This window comes from Heterocephalus glaber, unplaced genomic scaffold, assembly GCF_053883595.1.
Source record: "Heterocephalus glaber isolate CG9 unplaced genomic scaffold, H.glaber_assembly_v1.0 deba00001460, whole genome shotgun sequence".
NCBI classification, from domain to species: Eukaryota; Metazoa; Chordata; class Mammalia; order Rodentia; family Bathyergidae; genus Heterocephalus; species Heterocephalus glaber.
Window position 1 is genome coordinate 185,342 of NW_028258307.1, and position 22,721 is coordinate 208,062.

General features: G+C 36.6%; 1 long non-coding RNA gene across 1 annotated transcript; it reads right to left on the reverse strand.

Annotated features, from left to right (window-relative positions):
* Positions 1-254: 254 nt before the first annotated feature.
* LOC147826856 (uncharacterized) lies at positions 255-20,842 on the reverse strand. The gene is made up of 3 exons (XR_015453337.1): positions 20,740-20,842; positions 2,014-2,095; positions 255-330 (listed from the first exon to the last, which is right to left on the reverse strand). It is a non-coding gene; the product is annotated as an uncharacterized LOC147826856 (long non-coding RNA).
* Positions 20,843-22,721: the final 1,879 nt, after the last annotated feature.

A 22,721-nucleotide genomic window follows, 5' to 3' on the forward strand; every position in this document is an offset into this window, starting at 1 on the left:
CATGAAATATTGATCAAATCAACATTCAAGGTTGTTAAAAATATCTTTTAAATGAATGTGATTGAAAACATTCTTTCAGGAAGGTGTAAGGCTTATAAACAAATTCAGACAGAGATTGATTTGGGTATGCATCACGCATTCTAGAAAACTAATGCTAGGATACTTGGATGACTGGATATAGATAGAGATGATGGTGGACTCACCAAGGGATAGGAGATGATTAATGTTTTCCACCATCACATTTCTGTACAGCTTTCTCTGAGGTGTGTCCAGTAGGACCCATTCCTCTGGGGTGAATTTTATGGTCAAATCTTCAATGGTCACTAATTTCTAGAAGATCATAGACACTACACTTTAGATAGAGGAATAGCGACAAAGTTCTTTGCATAAAAACCCAGATTATAGCCCAAAGGCAGAGGAAAGCCTGGATAGAGAGAAATTGAATTGTTTAGGGCAACAGTATTGCTTCTCTTTACAAACACACTCTGAACTCATAAATTCATTATTATGAAGGATAATTTCCTTATGAGAAATTTTACATATTTGATATTGAGAACCTATGAAATTTGTCAATAGAATGGTAGTTATAACTTTTATGAAGGTTGTTATGAAACATTCAAGTTTCAACATTTTATATAAAAATATCTGCCCTGATCATTTTGAGGAACATTCGTACATAATTGAATTATTGTTATCACTGTTTTGGTTTCCATTAGTTAGAATGACTATGGTTGTTTCCTTTTCATTCATATGCCTCACATCCCTCATCTATTTAACCAATTTTATACTGATTTGAATGTGGAACAATCCAAAGAATGTTTTTCCTATCTCAAAGACGTTTACTATAATTGTTGTTTGTATTATTCATAAGAAGGCCAAAGACAGTGAAAGGATTAACCACCATCCCTGATTACTGGCTGAATTGAATAACTGTCACCATCTGTGGGTTTGGTCTGTCTGTACTGGAATGGAATCAAATTTGCAGAGTGAGGCTCAGGACAAATGTCAAGCAGGACTCATCACAAATCTTTCTAATTGGGATATTGGCCTTTGTTCTAGATGAACTTTCCTGAGATATGAGGATTCTCGATCTGAAAAATCCAAATATTATTCTTGCAGGTCTCCTTTATGAATGTTGTCACTATATTCACATGTTCAAGAAGCTTTGGATGAGGTACCACATATTCAGTTTGTCAAAAAATTTCCAGAGCCTTCTATTTTCATTCAATTCATACTCTTACTACACTCTTGAATTAAGATTACAGCCAATTAAGTTATTAGTAATATCTAATCATAACATGGATCCATCAAATAAAAATATTCTGAATTACTGGCGTGAAAGTACTATGACTTTGGTACAGAACTATAAAATATTTTAGATTATACTTTGAAGACTTTTTCACAGTGAAGTAGGTGAGAAATTACTTAAATTATTTTCTATTTATTCAATTTATTAAGTGTGAAATTACTTAAATAATTGGCAATTGCTATTCTTCCTAAACATCGTTCATTATTCTTCCAGAGCTTACAGACTTGATATCAAAATCTTTGCCTCCCTTTTGATTGAATTCACCTGGTGAAATATTTAACTCCCTCACTGCCATGGGCTGCAGTGCTCTACTTCTCACAGATAGCTATGCCCTGCATTCAGCACAATTCTAACAGCATTAGAGTTAGCAGCACACGCAAGGAGGCCAATATTTCTATAAAAAGTACAAAGAACTCAATGAGGGAGAAAATATCTTACATCTCTTCTATAAGTACAAAGCCATAGTGTAGATTCACATACACAAAGATACTGAAACCCATAGGCAAATATGTTTATATTATTCTATTGTATACATATTATACAGTAAATAAGATACTATAAATTTACAACCATTATAATTAACTCAGTGTGAAGAAAATACTTCCTGGAATATAGACACCTTAATCCCTCCTTCTTGGACTTAAGACTTAATATCTGCTCTCAATGAGCTTGTAATATCAGTAGAAAAACACATTCTTACTCACCTGCACATTCATTGTCATTCACAGAGTTGTCAGCTGCCTTCCAGTACAGATTATGACACAGGGTAAAAACTAAGGACTGAATCTGTGGATAGAGAACAAAGTCATTTAGACTGCAGTCTGTGCTGAAATTTTAAATGCATCTGTTAGGAAGTCACAGATATTCATAGGAATGTTAGCATACTACCAAGCAGCAGAAAATGCAGTGCACTTGGACAAAAGCACAAGGGTCCCAACTTTTCTGAAGTAAAATTTGAGTGCATAGTCCTGGTTAAAAAATAAGATACAAATGCAGTCATCTCATAGATAGGAACATGAAAAACTTTGTCTCTATTGTTCATTAGCCAAGTCAGCCTTTTAGTTTAAATGTAAGGAATTCCTTCCCTCATTCCAAAACAGAGATAACCATGAGCCATCCCCATGTGGGACTTCATTTCCATCTTTAGATAAATATGGTAGAATTTTTCAAACTACACTAGATTTGCATCATTGGGTAGCAATGGTCCTCTAACCTGCACCATATTTCCCAGATGCCTGCCTGCATTTTCAACCATGAAGTTGGACCTTTCTCTCAAGGAATGGGTGCCAATCTTGGTAAGATGTTGTATAAAGGGAAGAATTAACACAGACACTCATTCACCTGGGGGCTCATTCACTGATACCCAACCTACATAGGTGACACTTAAAATCTCCTGCTTCAGAAAGTAACAGAACTACACATTTTTCAGTCTGCTGGCATTTACTCCCACAATTACTTAAAACAATACTGCTCAGAAGTAGTGCATATGTAAATTATGAAGGTCATCCCTAAAACTCCTGGATCAATGGAACATTTCATTTAAGGTTTTACTGTAGCCCATGCAGTTCAGTTTTGTTACTCATCACTTCCATAACACACCTACGTTACATTTATATACAGACCTTTGCTTGCATGTGAGATAGATTTTAGGAACTGTAATGTCTCTCCAAAACTCTCAATAATAAGTACACTGGCAACTGTATTTCATTTATAAATAATTGTTGTGAACAAAAGTATAGTCAGTTAACTTGATTATATGGATATTTGAATAAAATAAGACATTATAATACATGAAATAGTTTAATCTTTACAAAATCTCTGATCTTTTACAGCTTTAACCAATTTATCCCATAACAAATATAAGTAGGCGAAAATTTAATACAACCAAGTATTGCACCTTGATATTAAGATTGTTACATGTTCTGCCTGAGTTTTGATTCATATTTTATAAAATTGACACATGACTCAAACTCAGAATAACATTTGCAATGTTAATATTAGAAACAAACATTGCAAGTACAATGTCTTCTAGTTTTTGCTTTATCAAGAAATTACTAGCCCAGCATCTGAGCATGGAGTGGACAGGTGAGGAGCTGAGCTATGTGGAGCTGGGCTGCCACTCCACCCCTATCCCAGCCTCTGAGTGAGTAACAGGCAGCACCACCCCAACACCCATCCTGCTGGACTTTGGCCTCCTGGCCACCCTGGTATCTGGATCAACACCACAGAGGCACAGGGAGTCCTAAATGGCATTGTCCTGATCTCCAGAAGACAGAGCAGAAGTGAGAAACAGGAAGAGGGCCTCTCTCAAGGTCCTTGATAAAAATTAATGCCTACTAGAAGAGTGAAGGGAATCTCTACAATGAAGGTACACCAGACCACTTTAGTTAGTAAGTCAGAGGGATCACCACCTCCCATCAAAACCTGGACTATTTTCAGGGTAAGGACAGCTGGAACCTGCAGTAGAACCTTGCAGAGTTCAACCCAGAAGGAGGTCAGGGAGCTCAACTTGGGACACATAGCCAAAAATCAGCTTGAATCTCATGTTGGGAGCAATGCTACATACTTCTAGGGAAAAATCATTTGAGTAGGCCTAGTTCTCCTGATTACAGCCCAGCTAGGACATTCCAGACATAATTGCATTTTGGCCTCTGGTCACAACTGAGACCTCAGTGATCCCCAGATGCTGGAATCTCAGGACAAGACCACACCTACGGGAGATGCCAGGGAGGAACCAAATCTTCATCTGCATAGTTCCCCATTGTTCTTAGATTTCCACTGCCCCCCAGCCTTTTGTTACACCTTGTTTAACCCAATGTGAACTATTGAACTCTCTGCAAGTCATTTGTTACATTTGTTTCTCCCAATGTACTGAACTCTATGCAAGCCATTTGTTATGATGTACTGAATAAAAGGTGTGGTAAGCTGGGGGCTTTTGTTTTTGCTTCCCAGAGCAGCACTGATCAGACCCAAAGCTCAGCTTCTTAGTCTCATTTTTCTACCTTTCCTGTAATTTGCCATGTGCTGCTGTGGCTTGCAGGAGACCAGGACTCACTGCAGAGGTTCTGGTAATGTCCCCTTCCCCTGTTCCCTACATTTGGCACCCAACGTGGGGCTCAAACCCAGGACCCTGAGATTAAGAGTCTCATGCTCTACCGACTGAATAATCCCTTTTAGATTATTAGATTTATAATTGTATAACTGCTCAAAAACTTTGGAATAGTCAATTAACAGAGATCTCTTGAGATTAGAATCAGAAGGAATGAAAGCGCTTTTATACCTGTAAATATAAAAAAAGCATTTTGAAGTTGTCCCCCACCTTTATAAATTTTTTACCATAAATCTATAATTATCGTTCCTCTGGGGGCATCATCTCAGTCCTGGACCCTGCCATGGATTTGTTGGTTTTCGCTGGTGAGATGGGTCCCTGAGGTGCAGCTGGCTCATTGCTTTCAGCCAAGGTGCTATCACTCATTCTGTGAGATGTTTGCGGTTCCACCAGCGTGACCCATGGTCTCACATTCCAGGAGGGCAGCCACAATGTTTTCTCATTATCTGTTAGGACAAAAGTGAAACCTCTTCCCCAAGTTACTAAGGCAGGAGCAATTTTTTGACATATGGTCTTTTGTAATCTTAAAAAGAAGTTTAATAATTTAGGTTCTAAGGTAGAGCAGACCATAGCTCCTTCCAGTCTTTGAGTCAACCAAACTGCATAAGAGGAATCACTTAAAATATTAAGAGGTTGGGGAGGGAAGTTTTCAATCACAAATAAAATGGCTAGCAACTCTGACCTCTGAGCAGAGTGGACTAAGGCCCAAGTGGGGAGCATTCGGGGATAGAGATGATCACCCCTTCACCAGGCCTCATGGAGAACAGTACTTACATGTTCCCATGCTATTAAGTTAGTTGTCCCTTCCTGGGGAAAAGATGGGATATACATTTTTATGTCTTAGCAAATCTATCACAGCATCTCTAGGTACTGGGTACATAGCTTGCTTTAACAGTGACTTAAGTAATTTGACAAAGTTATGCTGCTCCAATGACAGAGACTGACCCATAGCTGTAACACAGCAAAGACAGAAAATTACCCACAGCTGGACACACTTACCACCAGTGTCCCTCATCCAAGTCTGGAAATCATCCTGGGAGATCTGTGTGCTGTCTCTCTTACTCCAAGTTTGTCTCACAGGCGAGTTCTCCCCTGGATCCAATTCACATCCAAGTTGGGTGCCAAATGTAGGGAACAGGGGAAGGGGACGTTACCAGAACCTCTGCAGTGAGTCCTGGTCTCCTGCAAGCCACAGCAGCACACGGCGAATTATAGGAAAGGTAGACAAATGAGACTGAGAAGAAGCTGAGCTTTGGGTCTGATCAGTGCTGCTCTGGACAGCAAAGACAAAAGCCCCCAGCTTACCACACCGTTTATTCAGTACATTGTAACGAATGACTTGCAGAGAGTTCAGTACATCGGGAGAAACAAATGTAACAAATGACTTGCAGAGAGTTCAATAGTTCACATTGGGATAAACAAGGTATAACAAGAGGCTGGGGGGGGCATTGGAAATCTAAGAACAATGAGAAACTATGCAGATGAAGATTTGGTTCTTCCCTGGCATCTCCCACGGGTGTGGTCTTGTCCTGGGATTCCAGCATCTGGGGATCACTGAGGTCTCAGTTGTGACCAGAGGCCAAAATGCAATTATGTCTGGAATGTCCTAGCTGGGCTGTAATCAGGAGAACTAGGCCTACTCAAATGATTTTTCCCTAGAAGTATGTAGCATTGCTCCCAAAAATCTCAGGGGTCTGCTGCTGGCTTCCTGAGACTAATTGGTTTAGATCTGCACACTGTTGCCCACGTTATCTATTGTGACAGCATAGACATACACTGAAGAAAGCCCTTTATTTTTATTTTTTATTTATTTTTAAAATTGCTTTTGAATCATATTTAATTTTTCTTTTTTCCCTACTCTTTTCAAATTTTTCTTTTTTGTTTATCTCTTCTTTTTCTCTCTGTCTCACTCTCTCATTCTCCCACATTGTTCTTCATCTCCCTTTTTCTTCTTGCCCTAATTCACATATCTTCTTTCTCTTTTCTTCTATTTTTACTTCTCTCGTCATTAGTTTTAAAGGAAAGTCAATACAGTTTCTAGCCTTCCTATTGGTTAGGTTGTTCTGTTCTTGTCTTTGTTCTTTCATTCTGTCTTTTCCTCTTGTCTTCAATAGTTTCCTAGAGTTTGCATGATCTTCTTGTGTTCTCTGGCCTCACTACTAATACTTCCCTATACTTCTGCCTATTTATCCCTTCTTCCCCAACTCTTTCTAAGGGTAAAGTTGGTATATTAAAGAGTTTATTCACTATAAATATATTTTGGGTTGGTCCTCAATTTTGATTTAATTCACGTGGTTAAAGGTGATAGAGTAATAACTACCACAAATAGTCATTTTCTAACCTGTGCTTGATGCTATCTTTTTGCTAACTCTGTTACTTGGGCTAAGGTGTTGGAATTGATCTAATCATTTTTCCTTCTTGGTATAAAGAAAACATGATTTCTTCAGAGTTATTAGAGACTCAAAACATAAAGACCGGCTACATCTGGAAGACATTTCTGAGAATCAATCATGCCATAAGGGTTCTGAATACAAGGAACAAATGTTTTTACAATAAGCAATATTGAAGTATCAACTCAGTAATTAAAGCAAGGACAGTACCAACAACAAAATTAGGAATGAGAAGACATTTTAGCAAGGCACAAACCCACACTTCCAGCTCAGCAAAGGCAAATTCTGGGGGGAAATGAGGTGGAAAATTCTGATAATCAACCACCTATTCACCTTGAATTGATAGCATAGGAAGTAATGAAACAGATGAATGAGGCTCGAGAAAAATTAAAAACAGAAATAATTTCCCGGATAAATAGAGAGATAGTGAGTAGAGTGAAAGTCATGACTAGAGACTCTAGAAAAGAAAGAGATAAAAAACATAGATGAGTTAAGGACCATGATGGAAGCCATGAATATCCAGAATACAAAAGAAATGGAAACCATGAATGCACAACATAGGAAAGAAATGGAATCCATGAAACAGATTCAAACAAATATACAGGAGATTAAAAACTCTATTCAAAGTATACACAGCAGACTAAGTGAATCTGAAAACAGAATATCAGATATAGAAGACAAGATGGTGGTCAGTGACCATGAAAAGAGAGATCTCTTAAAAATAGTAAGGGACCCTGAGAAATCAATCCAATAGCTCCTGGGTGATGCAGTGAAGAATAATATAGATCTGATAGAATTCCAGGAAAAAGCAGTAGAATGTACCAATTACATAAAAAATATTGTTTGCAGAATTAATGACAGAAAACTTCCCAAACAGAGCACAACAATTTGACATACAGATAAGTGAGGCATAGAGGACTCCAACTAGCCATGATAAAAACTCCTACACATAGACACACAATGATCAAGATCCCGGAAACCCAACAGAAGAACAAAATAGTACAAGCAGTTAAGAAAAGAAATAAATCACATGAAAAGGAAAGCCCAGTAGAATCACAACAGACTTTTCAAAACAAACCCACAATCAATCAGAGCATGGAGTGAGGTATTTCAAGCCCTAAAAGTAAACAACCTCCAACGAAGACTGATGGATCCTGCAAAACTATCTTTAAAAATTGATGGAAGAATAAGATAGTTCTATGACAAGGATACCTGAGAAATTTCATGAATACCAAACCAGCACTCCAAACAATTCTTAAAAGTATCCTAGAAAAAGTCAAGACAATGAAGGTCACAACTCCATGAGGCCCAACAGAGCAAATCCATCAGGCAAGGCAGGAAATCAAAGGGTGAGGGGGAAAATAAAAAAGAACCAACAACAGGAAAATAACATGACAATGATAAGTCAATATATATCAGTTATAACCATCAATGTTGGTGGCCTCACTTCACCAATCAAAAGAAACAGACTGGTGGTATGGCTTAAGAAGCAAAACCCAAAAATATGCTGTATACAAGAAATGGACCTAGTTCAAAAAGAAACTCATAGACAATATAAAATGATGGAAAGCAGTTCTCTATGGACTAGAAACCTGGAAAAAAGCAGAGCTATCTTACCTGCAGATGAAGTAAATTTCAAAACAAAACTAAGAGTGACAAAGATGGTCACTACATCCTTGTAAAGGGAACAATTCAAGAGGAAGAGACAACAATCATAAATATATATGCACCAAATACTAATGCTCCCCATTATACCAAACAAATATTAAGGGATGTGAAAACCAAAATAACCCCTAATACAATTGTAGTGGGGGAACTCAATACACTATTGTCACAAATAGACAGATCATTTAGAAAAATATCAACAATGAAATTCTAGAACTGAATCAAGCTTTTGAACAAATAGACTTAATAGACATCTGCAGAGCAGTCTGCCCACAAAATCAGAATATACATTGTTTTCACCAGCACACAGGTCATTCTCCAAAATAGACCCCTACTAGTACATAGAACATGTTTAAGTAAATGCAAAGGAATTGAAGTTACCCCATGCATATTATCAGACCATTGTGAAATTAAACTGGAGACCAATACCATAAGAATCCACAAGAAATTCACAAAAACATGACAATTGAAGAATACTCTCCAGAACAACCAATGGGTCACAGAGACAATTAAAGAAGTAATTAGACAGTTTTTACAAATAAATGATAATCCCAATACAACATACAGGAATCTATGGGCCAAAATGAAAGCAATTCTTGGCCGTGGATTTAGCTCAGTTGGTTTGCTTCATGCTGTGCAAGTGCAAGGACCCAAGTTCAATCCCTGGTACCAAAAAACCAAAAAAGAAAAACAAAAAAAAGAAAGTAGTTCTATGAGAGAAATTCATAGCAGTGAATGCCCACAGTAGCAAAACATCGTAAGTGCAAATAAACAACCTAATGCTCAATCTTAAGCTCCTACAAACAGCAGAGTAAGACAAGCCCAAAGATTGTACAAGTGAGAAAATTATAAAGATCAGAGAAGAAATCATTGCAATGGAAACCAAGAGAATGATATAAAAACATCAATGAAACAAAGAGTTGGTTTTTCAAAAGAATTAATAAAATTGATAAACATTTAGCCAACCTTAGCCAAAAAAGAAAAATAAAGCTCAATTAAGAATAAAAATTAAGAATAAAAAAGGTGAGGTCACAACAGATTCAGCAGAAATCCAGAGGATCATCAATACCTGCTTCAAGAACCTGTACTCTAATAAAATGGAAAACACATGAGAAATTGATGGATATCTATCTATATCTACATATATACAAATTTTCGAAGTTAAAAGAAGATAAAAATATTCTAAACACTCCAAATTCAATCATTGAAATTGAAAATTTAATTAAGAATTTACCAAGAAAGAAAAGCCCAGGTCCTAATGGCTTCACTGTTGAATTCTACAAGACATTTAGAGAAGAATTAACACCATTACTCTTTAAACTCTTCAATGAAATTGAAAGGAAAGCAATACTTCCAAATTCATTCCTGGAAGCAAGTATTACATTGATTCCAAAACCAGGGAAAGATGCAGCCCAAAATGAGAACTACAAGTCAATCTTGTAGTTGCAAAATTGATGCAAAAATAGATGCAAAAATCCTCAGCAACATACTGGCAAAGAGAATACAGAGGGTCATCAAGAAGATCATACACCCTGACCAAGTTGGATTTATCCCAGGGATGCAAGGATGGTTCATCATTTATAAATCAATAAATGTAATACACTATATAAACAGAGTCAAGGAAAAACCATATGATGATCTCAATAGATGCAGAAAAAGCATTCAACAAAATCCATCCCCAATTTATGATTATAACCCTACAGAAAATTGGAATAGAAGGTCTTTATCTCACCCTGATTAAGGATATATATGAAAACTCAACAGCCAAAAACATAGTAAATGGTCAAAAACTGAAAACCTTCACACTAAAATCAGGAACAAGACAAGAATGTCCACTATTACCATCCTATTCAATATAGTTCTGGAAACATTAGCCATAGAAATTACATGAGAAAGAAATAAAAACAAAAGATAGGAAAGGAAGAAGTCAAACTGTCATTATTTGCTGATGATATGATACTCAACAGAGGAGAGCCATAAAACTGCTAAAAGAATTATAGATTTAATTGACAGTTTCAGGACAGCACCTGGATAAAGGTCAACATTGAAAAAACAATAGCCTTCTTGTACACAAATGACAGACTCACGAGAGAGAAATTAGGGAAATAATTCCTTTCGCAACAGCATGCAAAGAAATGAAATATCTTGTAATCAGTCTAACAAAGAAAGCAAAAGAACTCTATATGGAAAACTACAACACTCTGAAAAAAGAGATCAAAGAGGATATAAGAAAAAGGAAAGACATTCCTTGTTCCTGGATAGGAAGAATGAATATAGTGAAAATGGCCATACTTCCAAAATTGCTATATAGATTCAATGCAATTCCAATGGAAATTCCAACAATATATTTCACAGAAGTAGAGAAACAATCCAAAAACTCATTTGGAACCTGAAGAGACCTAGAATAGCAAAAGCAATTCTAGGCAACAGACACATGGCAGGGAATATCACAATCCCCAAATTGAAACTATACTACAAAGGTATTGTGATAAAAACAGCATGGTACTGGCAAAGAAACAGAACCAAGGATCAGTGGAATAGATTAGAAGATGCAGAAACAACTCCACTCCTACTCAGCCACCTCATCTTTGCAAAAGGAGTCAACCATCATCATTGGAGGAAAGATAGACTATTTAATAAATGGTGTTGGCAAAACTGGATTTCAACTTGTCAAAGATTAAAACTTGACCAGTATCTATCACCATGCACTAAACTAAGATCAAAATGGATTAAAGATCTAAATATCAAAAGAGACACACTAAACTTGTTGGAAGATAAGTTAAGTAGAACTCTTGAAGACCTTGGTATTGGAAAAGTCTATAAAAAACCCTCAGTAACATGGTAACTAACAAAAACAATCAACTACTAGTATCTCCTCTTATTAGAAATCTTCTGCACTGCAAGAGAAAACACCGACAGATCTGACACAACCTACAATGTGGAAAAATATTTTAGGAGCTGTGCTTCAGACAAAGTAATACTATCTAAAGATATAATGTGCTTTAAAAAATTAGACCCTATAATTTAAAGACCCAATTGAAAATGGGCATCTGAAATGAACAGACATTTTGCAAATAAGTAAATACAGCAAAAAAGAGGTAAAAGCAGCAAATAAACGTATGAGAAAATGTTCACCTGCACTATTCATTCAACAGATGCAGATGAAAACAACACTGAGATTCCACCTCACCCCCATAAGAATGGCTGCTATCAAGAAATCAACCAATAACAAATGCTGGTGGGGTTGTAGGGAGATAGGAATGCTTCTCCATTGCTGGTGGAAGTGCAGACTGGTAAAACCACTGTGGAGTCCAGCATGGAGATACCTCAAAGATCTAGGACTATAGGTCCCATCTGACCAAGATATTCCTCTGCTGGGAATCTTCCCCAAAGAACTGAAAGAATCATACCACAGTAATATATGTGCCCCTATGTTTATAGCAGCAGTTTGTAAGATTGAAAGCTTGGAAACACCCCAAGTGCCAAAAAACTGGATACTGGATAAAGAAGATGTGATATTTTTATAAAAAAAAAATAAACAATTCAGCCATAAAGAATAGAGAAACTAGAGATTTTTACATCTAAATGGATGCATATTGTGCACACACTCCTAAATGAAATAAATAGGACACTCATGTGTAAATACCAAATAGTCTCTCTACTGTGAGTAACTGAAAGTGTAAACAATGATTAAAATGATTAATTGATAATGAGAAATGGGAAGAAATAGTCCAAAAGGATTAGGGGAATTGGGAGGGGTTGGGGAAATGAAAGAAGGGAATGGAAAAATTACGAGAAAAAAATGGAAAAAAGTCTTTGTAAATAAAGAAGGGTGGAAGGGGTTAAGGGGGAACAGGAAATGGGTAAATATAAGAACCAAGATATATCATGTAAAGGTACAAGTACCCAATTATAAATGTAAATATATGTTATACCTGTAATGTATCAATAAGAAATCTAAGGAAGAACAAATATTTTGCCAACAAGAAAAGCCCAGGTCCTGATGGTTTCACTCCTGAATTCTATAAGATATTTAAAGTCAAACTATTGCCATTAATATTTAACCTTTTCAATTTAATTAAAAGGGAAGCAATACTTTCAAATGCATTCCTGGAAGCAAGTGTTACTTTGATTCCAAAACCAGGGAAAGACCCAACCCCAAAAGAGAACTATAGGCCAATACCCCTAATGAACATAGATGGAAAAATCCTCAACAAGATACTGGTAAACAGAATACAGAGGGTCATCAAGAAGATCGTACACCCTGACCAAGTCGGATTTATCCCAGGGATGCAAGGATGGTTCAACATTACTAAATCAATCAATGTAATACACTATATTAACAGAGACAAGGACAAAAACCATATGATAATCACAACAGATGCATAAAAATCATTTGACAAACTTTAACACCTATTCATGATAAAAAAAAAAAACCTGACAGAAAATAGGAATAGATGGTCTTTATCTCAATAGTTTCTGTGGTTTGAAAAACTAACCATGTAAACAAGAATCAACATGTATAATTGATATTGTGAAAAAGGAAGAAAAGGTCTAAAGCAGTGAGGAAGTGGAGGGGTAGGGGAAATGAAAGAAGGGAAAAGAAAATATAGGAGAAAAGGAAAAACATGGAAACAAAGTATTTGTAAATATGGAAGGGTGGAGGGGGTGAAGGGAGAGCTAGGGAATGGGGAAAAATTAAGAACCAAGATATATCATGTAAAGGCACAAGATCCCAATGATGAATGCAACAGTATTCTGTACCTAAAATATACCAATAAATTTAACAGCAAAAAGATATTGTTAAGCACATGAAATTTGTACTATTTGGCAAATAACTCCATATTTCCCCATTTCCTAAACATGAAACCTTCTCTCTTCATTTTATGCCCATTTGAATACACAATAACCAATTCAAACAAAGACTCATAGAGATTTGCATTTTTCTATTTTCTTGGACATTTTTTACATATTTTCCTAAACATCAGCAAAGGAGGATCCTCCAAGGAACACTTGTCTTGATGCCTGCATCTACTAGCACAGTATTATGATCCTGATCTTTCTCAAACTACGTGACCACTAGTGATAGATCCTGTCTATAAGTTGAGCAATTTCATTATGTCTTTTTCAATGAGATTTCTTTCTTTTTCCATAGATATTACAAATTTTAAACTTGTCTCTTAAAACTCATACTTATTCTTTTGTGGTATCAAAGGTAATTGGATAGAGTTTTAACAATATTGTTCTAATGTACAATCATTAAAATGCCAGCAGTGCTGCCACATCAAAGCGTTTGAGTGAATGGATAGAAATGAAAACTATTTTTTACAATTCTGAGATGAAAAGTTCTATAGGCCTTGTTTGTCTAGGAACTGGCTGACTGGCTCCTGCATGCTGGTTTTTCCTTCTCTTTCTATGTGGCCTTCTCTGAGCACATGACAGTGCTCTCCTCTCCTTTTCTCAAAGGGACACCAGTCACACTGGACTAGCACCATGTTAATGACCCCATTTTACTTTACCTCTTCAAAGAGAGCAAACCAAAGGCAATCATATGAACATCTTTTGGGTAAAGGAGTGGTTATTCATGTATTTCAAATATGAAATATAAGAGCATAGTCATTGTCACCCAAATTATTACAAAGTTTTCAAAGTGATGAAGTAATTCAGTTTAATACAGCATCTAGAAATATCCCTGCATTGATTCTCATGTGTTACTTCTCTGCAATTGATCTATGGTCATTCCACAGTCTCCCTTGTCCAGAGACTCTAAGGAAATCTTTTATACTTATTATGAACAACAGATTCTTTATTAGGACTTGCCATCTCTCAAAATTCAATGCTCTAATCATTGAAGGTCATGAATTCTCTTCTGTTTTAAAGGTGAAATTCCTTGGAATTGATACGCCCTAACTTTCTTGATCTTCACTGTACAATTTACAGTAGAGAAAAGTTTACTTATCCTACTTTATCTAGCAAAAATGGGAAGATGAACAGTGATGTGAGTGTCTGCTCACTGGGGATATGTATAAGGATATTTGTAATCTGAGAATCCTTACATATATGCAACATGGAAGATGGTGAGTAGAAAGGAAGGTTCTATTCCTGACAGCTGTAGAAATATCTATATAAAACACTGCCACAGCCATGATTGCCAAATTTAAGATTCGAAGTATTCCTCAGAGTGAATTTGAGGCAGCCCAGCAGGATTTCTCCTTCCTAGGAATACCCATACATGGCTTCCAAAACCTGCACCTATTCAACTTTTATAGTTGTTAGTGAGCTAGGAAGACTTCTTCCATCACATGATGCATACATGAATTTTTCTTCAAATGATACTTTGGCTCAAGAGAAGTCAACTAAATGAGCATAAAGAAAAACACAGTCATTACTATTGAGAAGCTAAAGTAAAAAATGTGAAGTCATGAAACTTTTAGAAGATTGATCAGAAAGCCATTACTCTGAATTAAATTTCTAAAATTCCATTTCCAAATTTTAGAATGAATTATAAGTTAATAAAACTAAGAAATAGAATGTGAAAATGGTTACAAAATGTACATCAAAATTTAAAGAATTAAAAATAATTCAACAGAACAAAACCTATTTCCTTCCATTTTCTGATATCATTTTCAATCTCTTCTTTCAGAGTGCTATATTTTTCAGAGTAGAGGTCTTTGATTTCCTTTCTTAGGTTGATTCCTACATATTTCAGTGTTTTGGATGCTTTTGTGAAAGGAATTGTTGCCCCATTTCTCTCTCAGTGAGTCTGTAGAATAGAGAAGCTATTGATTCCTGTGTGTTGACCTTGTATCCAGCTCCTGCACTAAATTTGGTTATTAAGTCTAGAATACTTTAGCTAGAATTCTTGAGTCCTCTATATAGAACATCATGTCATCTGCAAATAATGACAATTTAACCTCATGTCCTCTCTTTATTCCTTTCATTTCTTTCTCTTTCTCTTGTTTAATTGCTGTGGCTAGCACATACAATCAACAAGTGGGATCTCTTCTTATGAAACAGCTTCTAAACAACAAAAGAATCCAGCACATTGGGAAGAAACAATGCACAAGGTGGGAAAATTTTACCAGCAGTTCTACAGACCAAGGTCTGCTAGAGTATATAAAAACTTAAAATAATCAGACCTTCCAAACTTAAAGACCCAATCCAAAATGAGCATCTGAAATGAACAGACAATTCTCAGAGAAAGAAGTAAAAGCAGCAAATAAATATATGAAAAAATGTTCAACATCACTGGTCATTTGAGAGATGCAAATCAAAACAACCATGAGATTCCACCACACCACAGGAAGTATGGCTCCTATCAAGAAATTAACCAATAACAAATGCTGGTGGGGTTCTGTGGAGAAAGGAGCCCTTCTCCATTATTGGGAATGCACACAGGTGCAACAACTGTGGAAATCAGCATGGAGGTACCTCAGAGAGCTACGATTGGAAGCCCCATTGGCCCAGTTATTCCCTTGCTGGGTATCTTCCCAAAGAATTAAAAGAATCATATCACAGTGATATATGTGCATCCATGTTCATTAAAGCCCAATTTGTAATAGGTAAAACTTGTTCTAGCGCAAGTGCCCATCAGCTGGAGACTGGAAAAAAAATGTGGTTTCTTAAAAAATATAATGCAGTATTATCCCAGCCCAGGGGCTTCCGAGCTGCAAACTGTCCCACTTCTCATGCCCCATATGAAGGGGCTTCTGGGTTGTCATCCATCTCATCTCTCCTGGCCTACAGGAGGTGAGCCAGGCTGGCACCAACAGCACTCCCCGCAGCCACCTAGAGTTGAAATGAGAAGACTTGTAAACAGTCTCAAAATCAAACTTCCAGATCACCTACAGCAACCTCAAAGGGGAAAGAGATGGAACACTCTGATACTCAACCATCTGGACTCACTGAACTGGCAACAAAAGAGGATCTGGAAAAAATGAAATCAGAAATCTATCAGATAACAGCAGAAATTGTGCTCATAATGATAGACATGATTAATACATCTAGCGGACCTGAGGAACAGGATGGAATCCCAACATAGGAAACAAATGGAATCCATACAACAGATACAAACAGATTTCCAGGAGATCAAAAACTCCATTGAAAATCTACACAGAAGAATGAGCCAATGTGATGACAGAATTTCAGATATAGAAGATAAGATTGTAATTAGTGATCAGGAAAGAAAAATTGCTTCAAAATTGTAAGGGACCATGAGAAAGCAATCCAGCAGCTGCTAGATGATCCAAAGAAGCATGACATTAAACTGATTGGAATCAATGAAGAAACAGGAGAGAGTGAAGATGACATAAAAAATGTTGACAGAAGTAATGTCAGAAAAGTTCCCAAGCAGGGGAAAAGAACTTGACATACAGATAAGTGAGGCATACAGGACTCCAACTAGCCTTGATCAAAGAAAATCTACACATAGGCATATAATAGGATTCCAGAAACTCAACAGAAGAGCAAAATTCTACAAGCAGTGAGAGAAAAGAAAGAAATTACATACAAAGGAAAGATCATCAGATTCACAGCAGACTTCTCAATGCAGACCCTCAAGGCAAGAAGAGCTTGAAGTGATGTATTTCAAGCCCTAAAGGAAAACAGTCTCCAACCCAGATTGATGTGCCCTGCAAAACTATCTTTGAAAACTGATGGAGAAATAAGATACTTTCATGATAAAAAGCACCTTAGGAACTTCATGAATACCAAACCAGGACTCCAAAACAATTAGACAACATCCTAGGAAAAGACAATGAGGATCCCAATGCCAGGAAGCCCAGCAGAATGAATCTATTGGACATGATAAATTAAGTGCAAAAGGGGAGAATCCCACAAAAAGTAAATGTCACAACAAAGCTTTTAAAAGTTGTAACTTCATCTCCCTAATGAGTGTATAATTCAATCTTGTTATTGTACTGATTAGTATTTTTCTGATTCTAATGTTGCACATTTTCCTTGTGCTGTACTGGCTATTTATCATCTCATTCTGTCTACTTTTTAATTGGGTTGTTTATGAATGAGCTGTAAGAGTTCTTTATATATTCTGGTCATAAGTTATATGCATTGTGAAAATGGTCTGTTTAAGGACTAGTTTTCATTTTAACCATGTCATTTAAAGTTCTAAATTTTGATGGAATCTCATTTATCAATTTTTTGCTATTATATATCATGTTTTTTGTATCCTAGGTAGTTCTTGCCTACCCTAAATTCATAAACATTTTCCCTTATAATTGCTTCCTAAAGTTTTATGGATTTAATCTTTCATATTTAGGTTCATAGGTCCTTTCAAGTTATTTTTATGTATGGAAATACATGGTTAAGGTTAATTTTCTATATATGGATACCAGGTGTTCTAGTTCCATTTGCTGAAAACACTGTTTTTCCTCGGCTCTTGAATTGAATTTATATTCTATAAAATGTTAATGTTTAATAATCTTTCAAAACTCAGTGGACCATACATGTGTGGTTCTATTTGTAGCTTCTCTGTTTTATTCCAATGAGCTATATGTCTTTCCTTACACCAATACTGCCTTGATTATTGTAGCATTAAAGGGAGTCATAAAATATAGGTACATAATGTCTTACAGCACTTTTTCTTTTTCTTTTTAGTTTTCTAGGTCTTTATTATCCTACATACCTTTTATTTTTTCCTACATAATTTTAAATTCCAATATCCAATTCTTTATTTATAGCAAGTATACATAGACCTGAGTTTTTATATATACCATGTGTTTTCTAATCCTACAAAATTCAAATACAAGTTCTAGGGGCTCCTAGAGTTTTCTTAATATTTTCTCTGTAGATGATAATTTCATCTACATATAAAGAATTTCCTTCTACCTTGCCACTCCTCTCCTAATTGTGTCATTTTTATTGCCAGTCTATTTTGGTTTAGGCCTATGTTTCAAAGTTTAATGGTCAGATGAGTAGGCATACCTGCCCTTGTTCCCCACCTTAGGGAGAAAGCATTGTATCTTCTCCATTCATAAAAGGTGTTCTCGCTGGAAGTATGGAGTACATGTCTTTGATCTGTTGAGAAGTTTCTTTTCTACTTCTAATCTACTGATAGCTTTTACCATGAACAGCTGTAGAATATAGTCCAATACTTTTGATCCAACTAGTGACAGGATCATATGGCTTTTTCCTTTCCTCTGTTAAAATGATGACTTGTGGGGGTGGATCTTCCAACACTGAACCAACACTACCATCCCTATAATAAAACCACTTTCTACATATGGCCAGATATGACTTCTAATAGTTTGTTTTCTTACATAAATTTCTATCTATGTTGATATATTTTCTTCCATTATCTTAATCCAGTTTTAGGATTAGCACAATGTTGATTCCCTAATATGAGGGAACAAGTGTTCCTACTTTTTTCTGTTTTAAATGTTTGATATAATTTTTCAGTTAAAATGTATATGAGCCTGTTGATTGCATATAGGTAGGTTTTCAAGCTAGGAATATACTTTCTTTAATAGGTGCTATTCAAATTTTATATTTCCTCCAGAGTTGGTTTCATTAATTTGTCTTCCAAGGTAGTTCTTAGAAGTGGTCAAATTTATTTCAAAAAAGATTTTTGTAATATGCTTTCTATATCCTTTTAAATTCTGCAAAATCTGTGGTAATGTCTCCTAGATCTTGATATTGTAGTTTTAAAATGTATAATTTAAATTGTGTAATAGGAAGAAATGGTCTAAAGGAGAAACGGATGTGGAGGGGGGTAGGGGAAAGGAAAGAAAGGAAAAGAAAAAATATGAGAAGAGGAAAAAAATGGAAACAAATTCTTTGCAAACAGGGAAGGGTGGAGGGGGTGAAGGGAGGGCAGGGGAAGGGGAAAATAATAAGATCCAAGATACTCATGTAATGGTACAAGATCCCAATGATGAATGTAACTGTATTTTATACAAAAAAAATGTACCAATAAATTTAATGAGGGGAGGAAGAATAAAAAAGAAAAATGAGACCAATAGAAAAAAATGAAAGATAACATGTCAACACAAACATGGCATGAAACTACAATTTCAACTTATGCAAAGCAATTCACGATGAATGAAAGCGATATTATGCCTACATTACAGAAATTTATATGTAAGTTTCCCTTACCTAGAAAAAATCTAATTTTCAATGTTGAAATTATCCTCTGTATAGACGATGTGGTTATAAGTTGGGAGGAAAGACTCATATTCATAAGAATGTTGATATACTGTACTCAAATACATCATAAAACAATCCTAGTAAATGATTTTTGTTATACAGGACAAAAACTTTCAAATAATATATTTTATAAAAAAGAACCTGGAAATTACTTGTAAATAAATTTCAAAACAGAAATATCACTTGGTATTATATTATATTAATACTTAAATGAAGCAAAACTCAAACAATCTTCTGAGGAAAAGTCTATGCCTTTATCATATTAATTTTAATAATTCTCTTAAATATATTATAGGAGCACATATACCAAAAAGTTAAAGTAATAATTAAGAATCACAATAATACACATAGAAATAATGAATGCAAAGAAGGAAAGACATTATTCCAAATGCAAATTAGAAAAGTAACAAGATGTAGATCACAAAAACTCAGGACATTTATGATAAAGAAAATGTGCTCTGTATGTGCTATTTAGTACAGCAGCTTCCAGATATGTGTGCATAAGGACTCCTTGAAATTGAACATCTCAATTGAGAGCTTGAAATTTAGTCATAAAAATTTAAGTATTATGAAACCTTATGAATATTCATTACTTTATGGGAGAAAATGTATCCACAATCATGGAGGAAGCAAATCCTTGATATACATTTGAGACAGTGATAGAAGAGGGACAAGACAATCAAAATTAATTAGAGTCCTTTATAGGAAAATGGATGCAACTTGAGACCATTATGCTAAAGAAAATAAGACACACAAACTGAAATATGAAACTAAAATAAGAGCAAAAGAAAGAGGAGACACCAGGAGGCAGAGAGAATATCTCCAGAGATGGAGGAAGGATGAGGGAAGGAAGGGGTAGGGGGTGAAAAATGTCATCAGCTGTGCTGTGCATGGCCAACTCCACACAGGGAAGCCAAACAAGATGATCTCCAAACATGGACTCATAAACATTTTTAAAATTTAAAAAGATAGGGAATGGGACTGGTAAGAACAGCTCATAAAACAAATTTACCATAAAACTTAAGCATCAGAAGATAGCTATGCATCTAACAATGAGCAGGACCTGCTTTAACCAGGGCTCACATCTAAATGTATGGCGACCTCACCATTAGCCAAGGCTGCAGACAGTGAAGCCTTCTAGTTTCTCAGGAGTTTTCACAGGCAGGCAGCAAGTTGCTCTTCTCTGAAAGTGGTGAGCACTGCAGCTCCTGTTCCTGGGAAAATGCTTTGCTTCCTCTGCCTGAGCTCCTTTTATATAGAGGGGACCTTTGAGCAAAACCAATCAGGGCCACAGGCCAGTGGATGCACCCTAATTGCACACACTCTGCATCCCATCAGGGCTTCCTTTCTGAGTACACAGAGTTCACTTTGACTGCATCTTCCAGAAAAATATAAAGCTATTACCTTACACAACGAATAACAAAGAGGAAAGACCAGTAGAAGCTTACATTAGCAAGACACAATCTGCCTGCTATTTTTTACCAATAATCTCAATTGTTTTCTATGTTCCAGGAAAGACTGTACATTTTGAAGTTGTTGTAGAGAATCATACACTCAGGAACACATGCACAAGTAAATGAAATTTGAGGGAAGGCACAGATTTGGAGCATGTGAGCTGAGTTCCACAGCCCATGTCAATATAGAATTAATCACAGGGACTGAGTTTTAATTAGTTTCAGGGGCCCAAATACCTAATGAGCAACTGCAGGTGGAAAGCATTAATTAATTCAGCTGCACCCACTTCATAGGTTCTTTAACTACTATTTGTCCAATCAAATTGTATTCTATGTCTCCATTTTGTAAGACATGCAGAATTACAATCCTTTTAGGATCTTTCTGGACCTTCTTTGGTTATGAGGAGTTCCTGAATCTCAAATTTTCTTTTGTACATCCTTTAAATTCTGTTACATTTCTTTGGCCAAGGTAATTTCCTTTTTGAAAGGACCTAGAGTTGGTATAGTGTGTAGTAAAGGTGAGTTAATATTGAAAGTTAGAGAAATTTAAAAATGACAATTCAAATGATTATTTCAGAGGAATGAAAGGTAATTACACAAGCAGTAATGAGTGTAAAAAACCATGATATTTCTGTAGGAGGAGCAGATGATGGAATATACCAGAGGCTGAATCCAGATTAGATCAGGAAGGAAACAGTGCAGTCTGGGATAACATAGAGCACACAGGAATAGACTTGAGTCCTGGTGTAACCTCTCCTGTGGATGTTGGAGGTCAACTCTAGCAACCTGAGGTAAGGAGAGACTGGTCAGTTGGGTGACACCTTTGGTACAAATCCACTTGTACCCAGAGCAGCCTGCAGATGCTGGAAAGCTCCCCACTCAGGTCCCCAATGTGCCCCTGGTATGCATGGAGGGGGTTGAGCTTCATCTTCTGTGGTCATTCAGCCAAGTGAGGATGGGACCAGCACTGGTATCCTCCTGCCTCCTGGAAGCTGAGTTTGAGTCTTGCCCCTTTCTCTGAGTCACAGGCTCAGGCAGAGCTGTATTTTCACTCGCGTTCTTGTCTGGACCATGATGAATGGACACATGTCACAGTTCCAGATTTAGACAGAGCTTTGGGAATTTCTAAAGGGGAAATACCCAGGCTTTGCTCTGTGAGCATCTCAAGGAGGGAACTGTCCTTATCAGAGTGCTATAATGAGCAACAGGTGCCAACGGTTAGACTGGAATTAAAAAAACACAGCAGTGAATCAGGGAGAAGCCTCCCCCTGGGACAGAAACCAGAGGCTATGAAATCCTGCAGTTTAGCACTGCCTTTGTGGCCTCTTGGGATAATCCTGCATGAGAGACAGACTTCCTCTGCTGCTCTTCTTGCTTGAACAACAGGTGGGGCTAAGAAGGCACATGGATCCCTGCTTGGAACTGGAGAACAGTGTAGATTAACACCCCATCCACTGTGTCATGATGCGGGCCCTGAAGCTCTGTGACCCTGGCCCAGTCTGTCCCCTCCTCAGTGCAGCCTTTACCATCCCCAAGCAGCCGTTCTCCTCTCCCTCAGAACCTTGACCCAGACCCCCTTCTTTCCTTCTTCTCCTATACAAAGTTGCTAGATGGGCCCTGAATCCTCCTCTAAA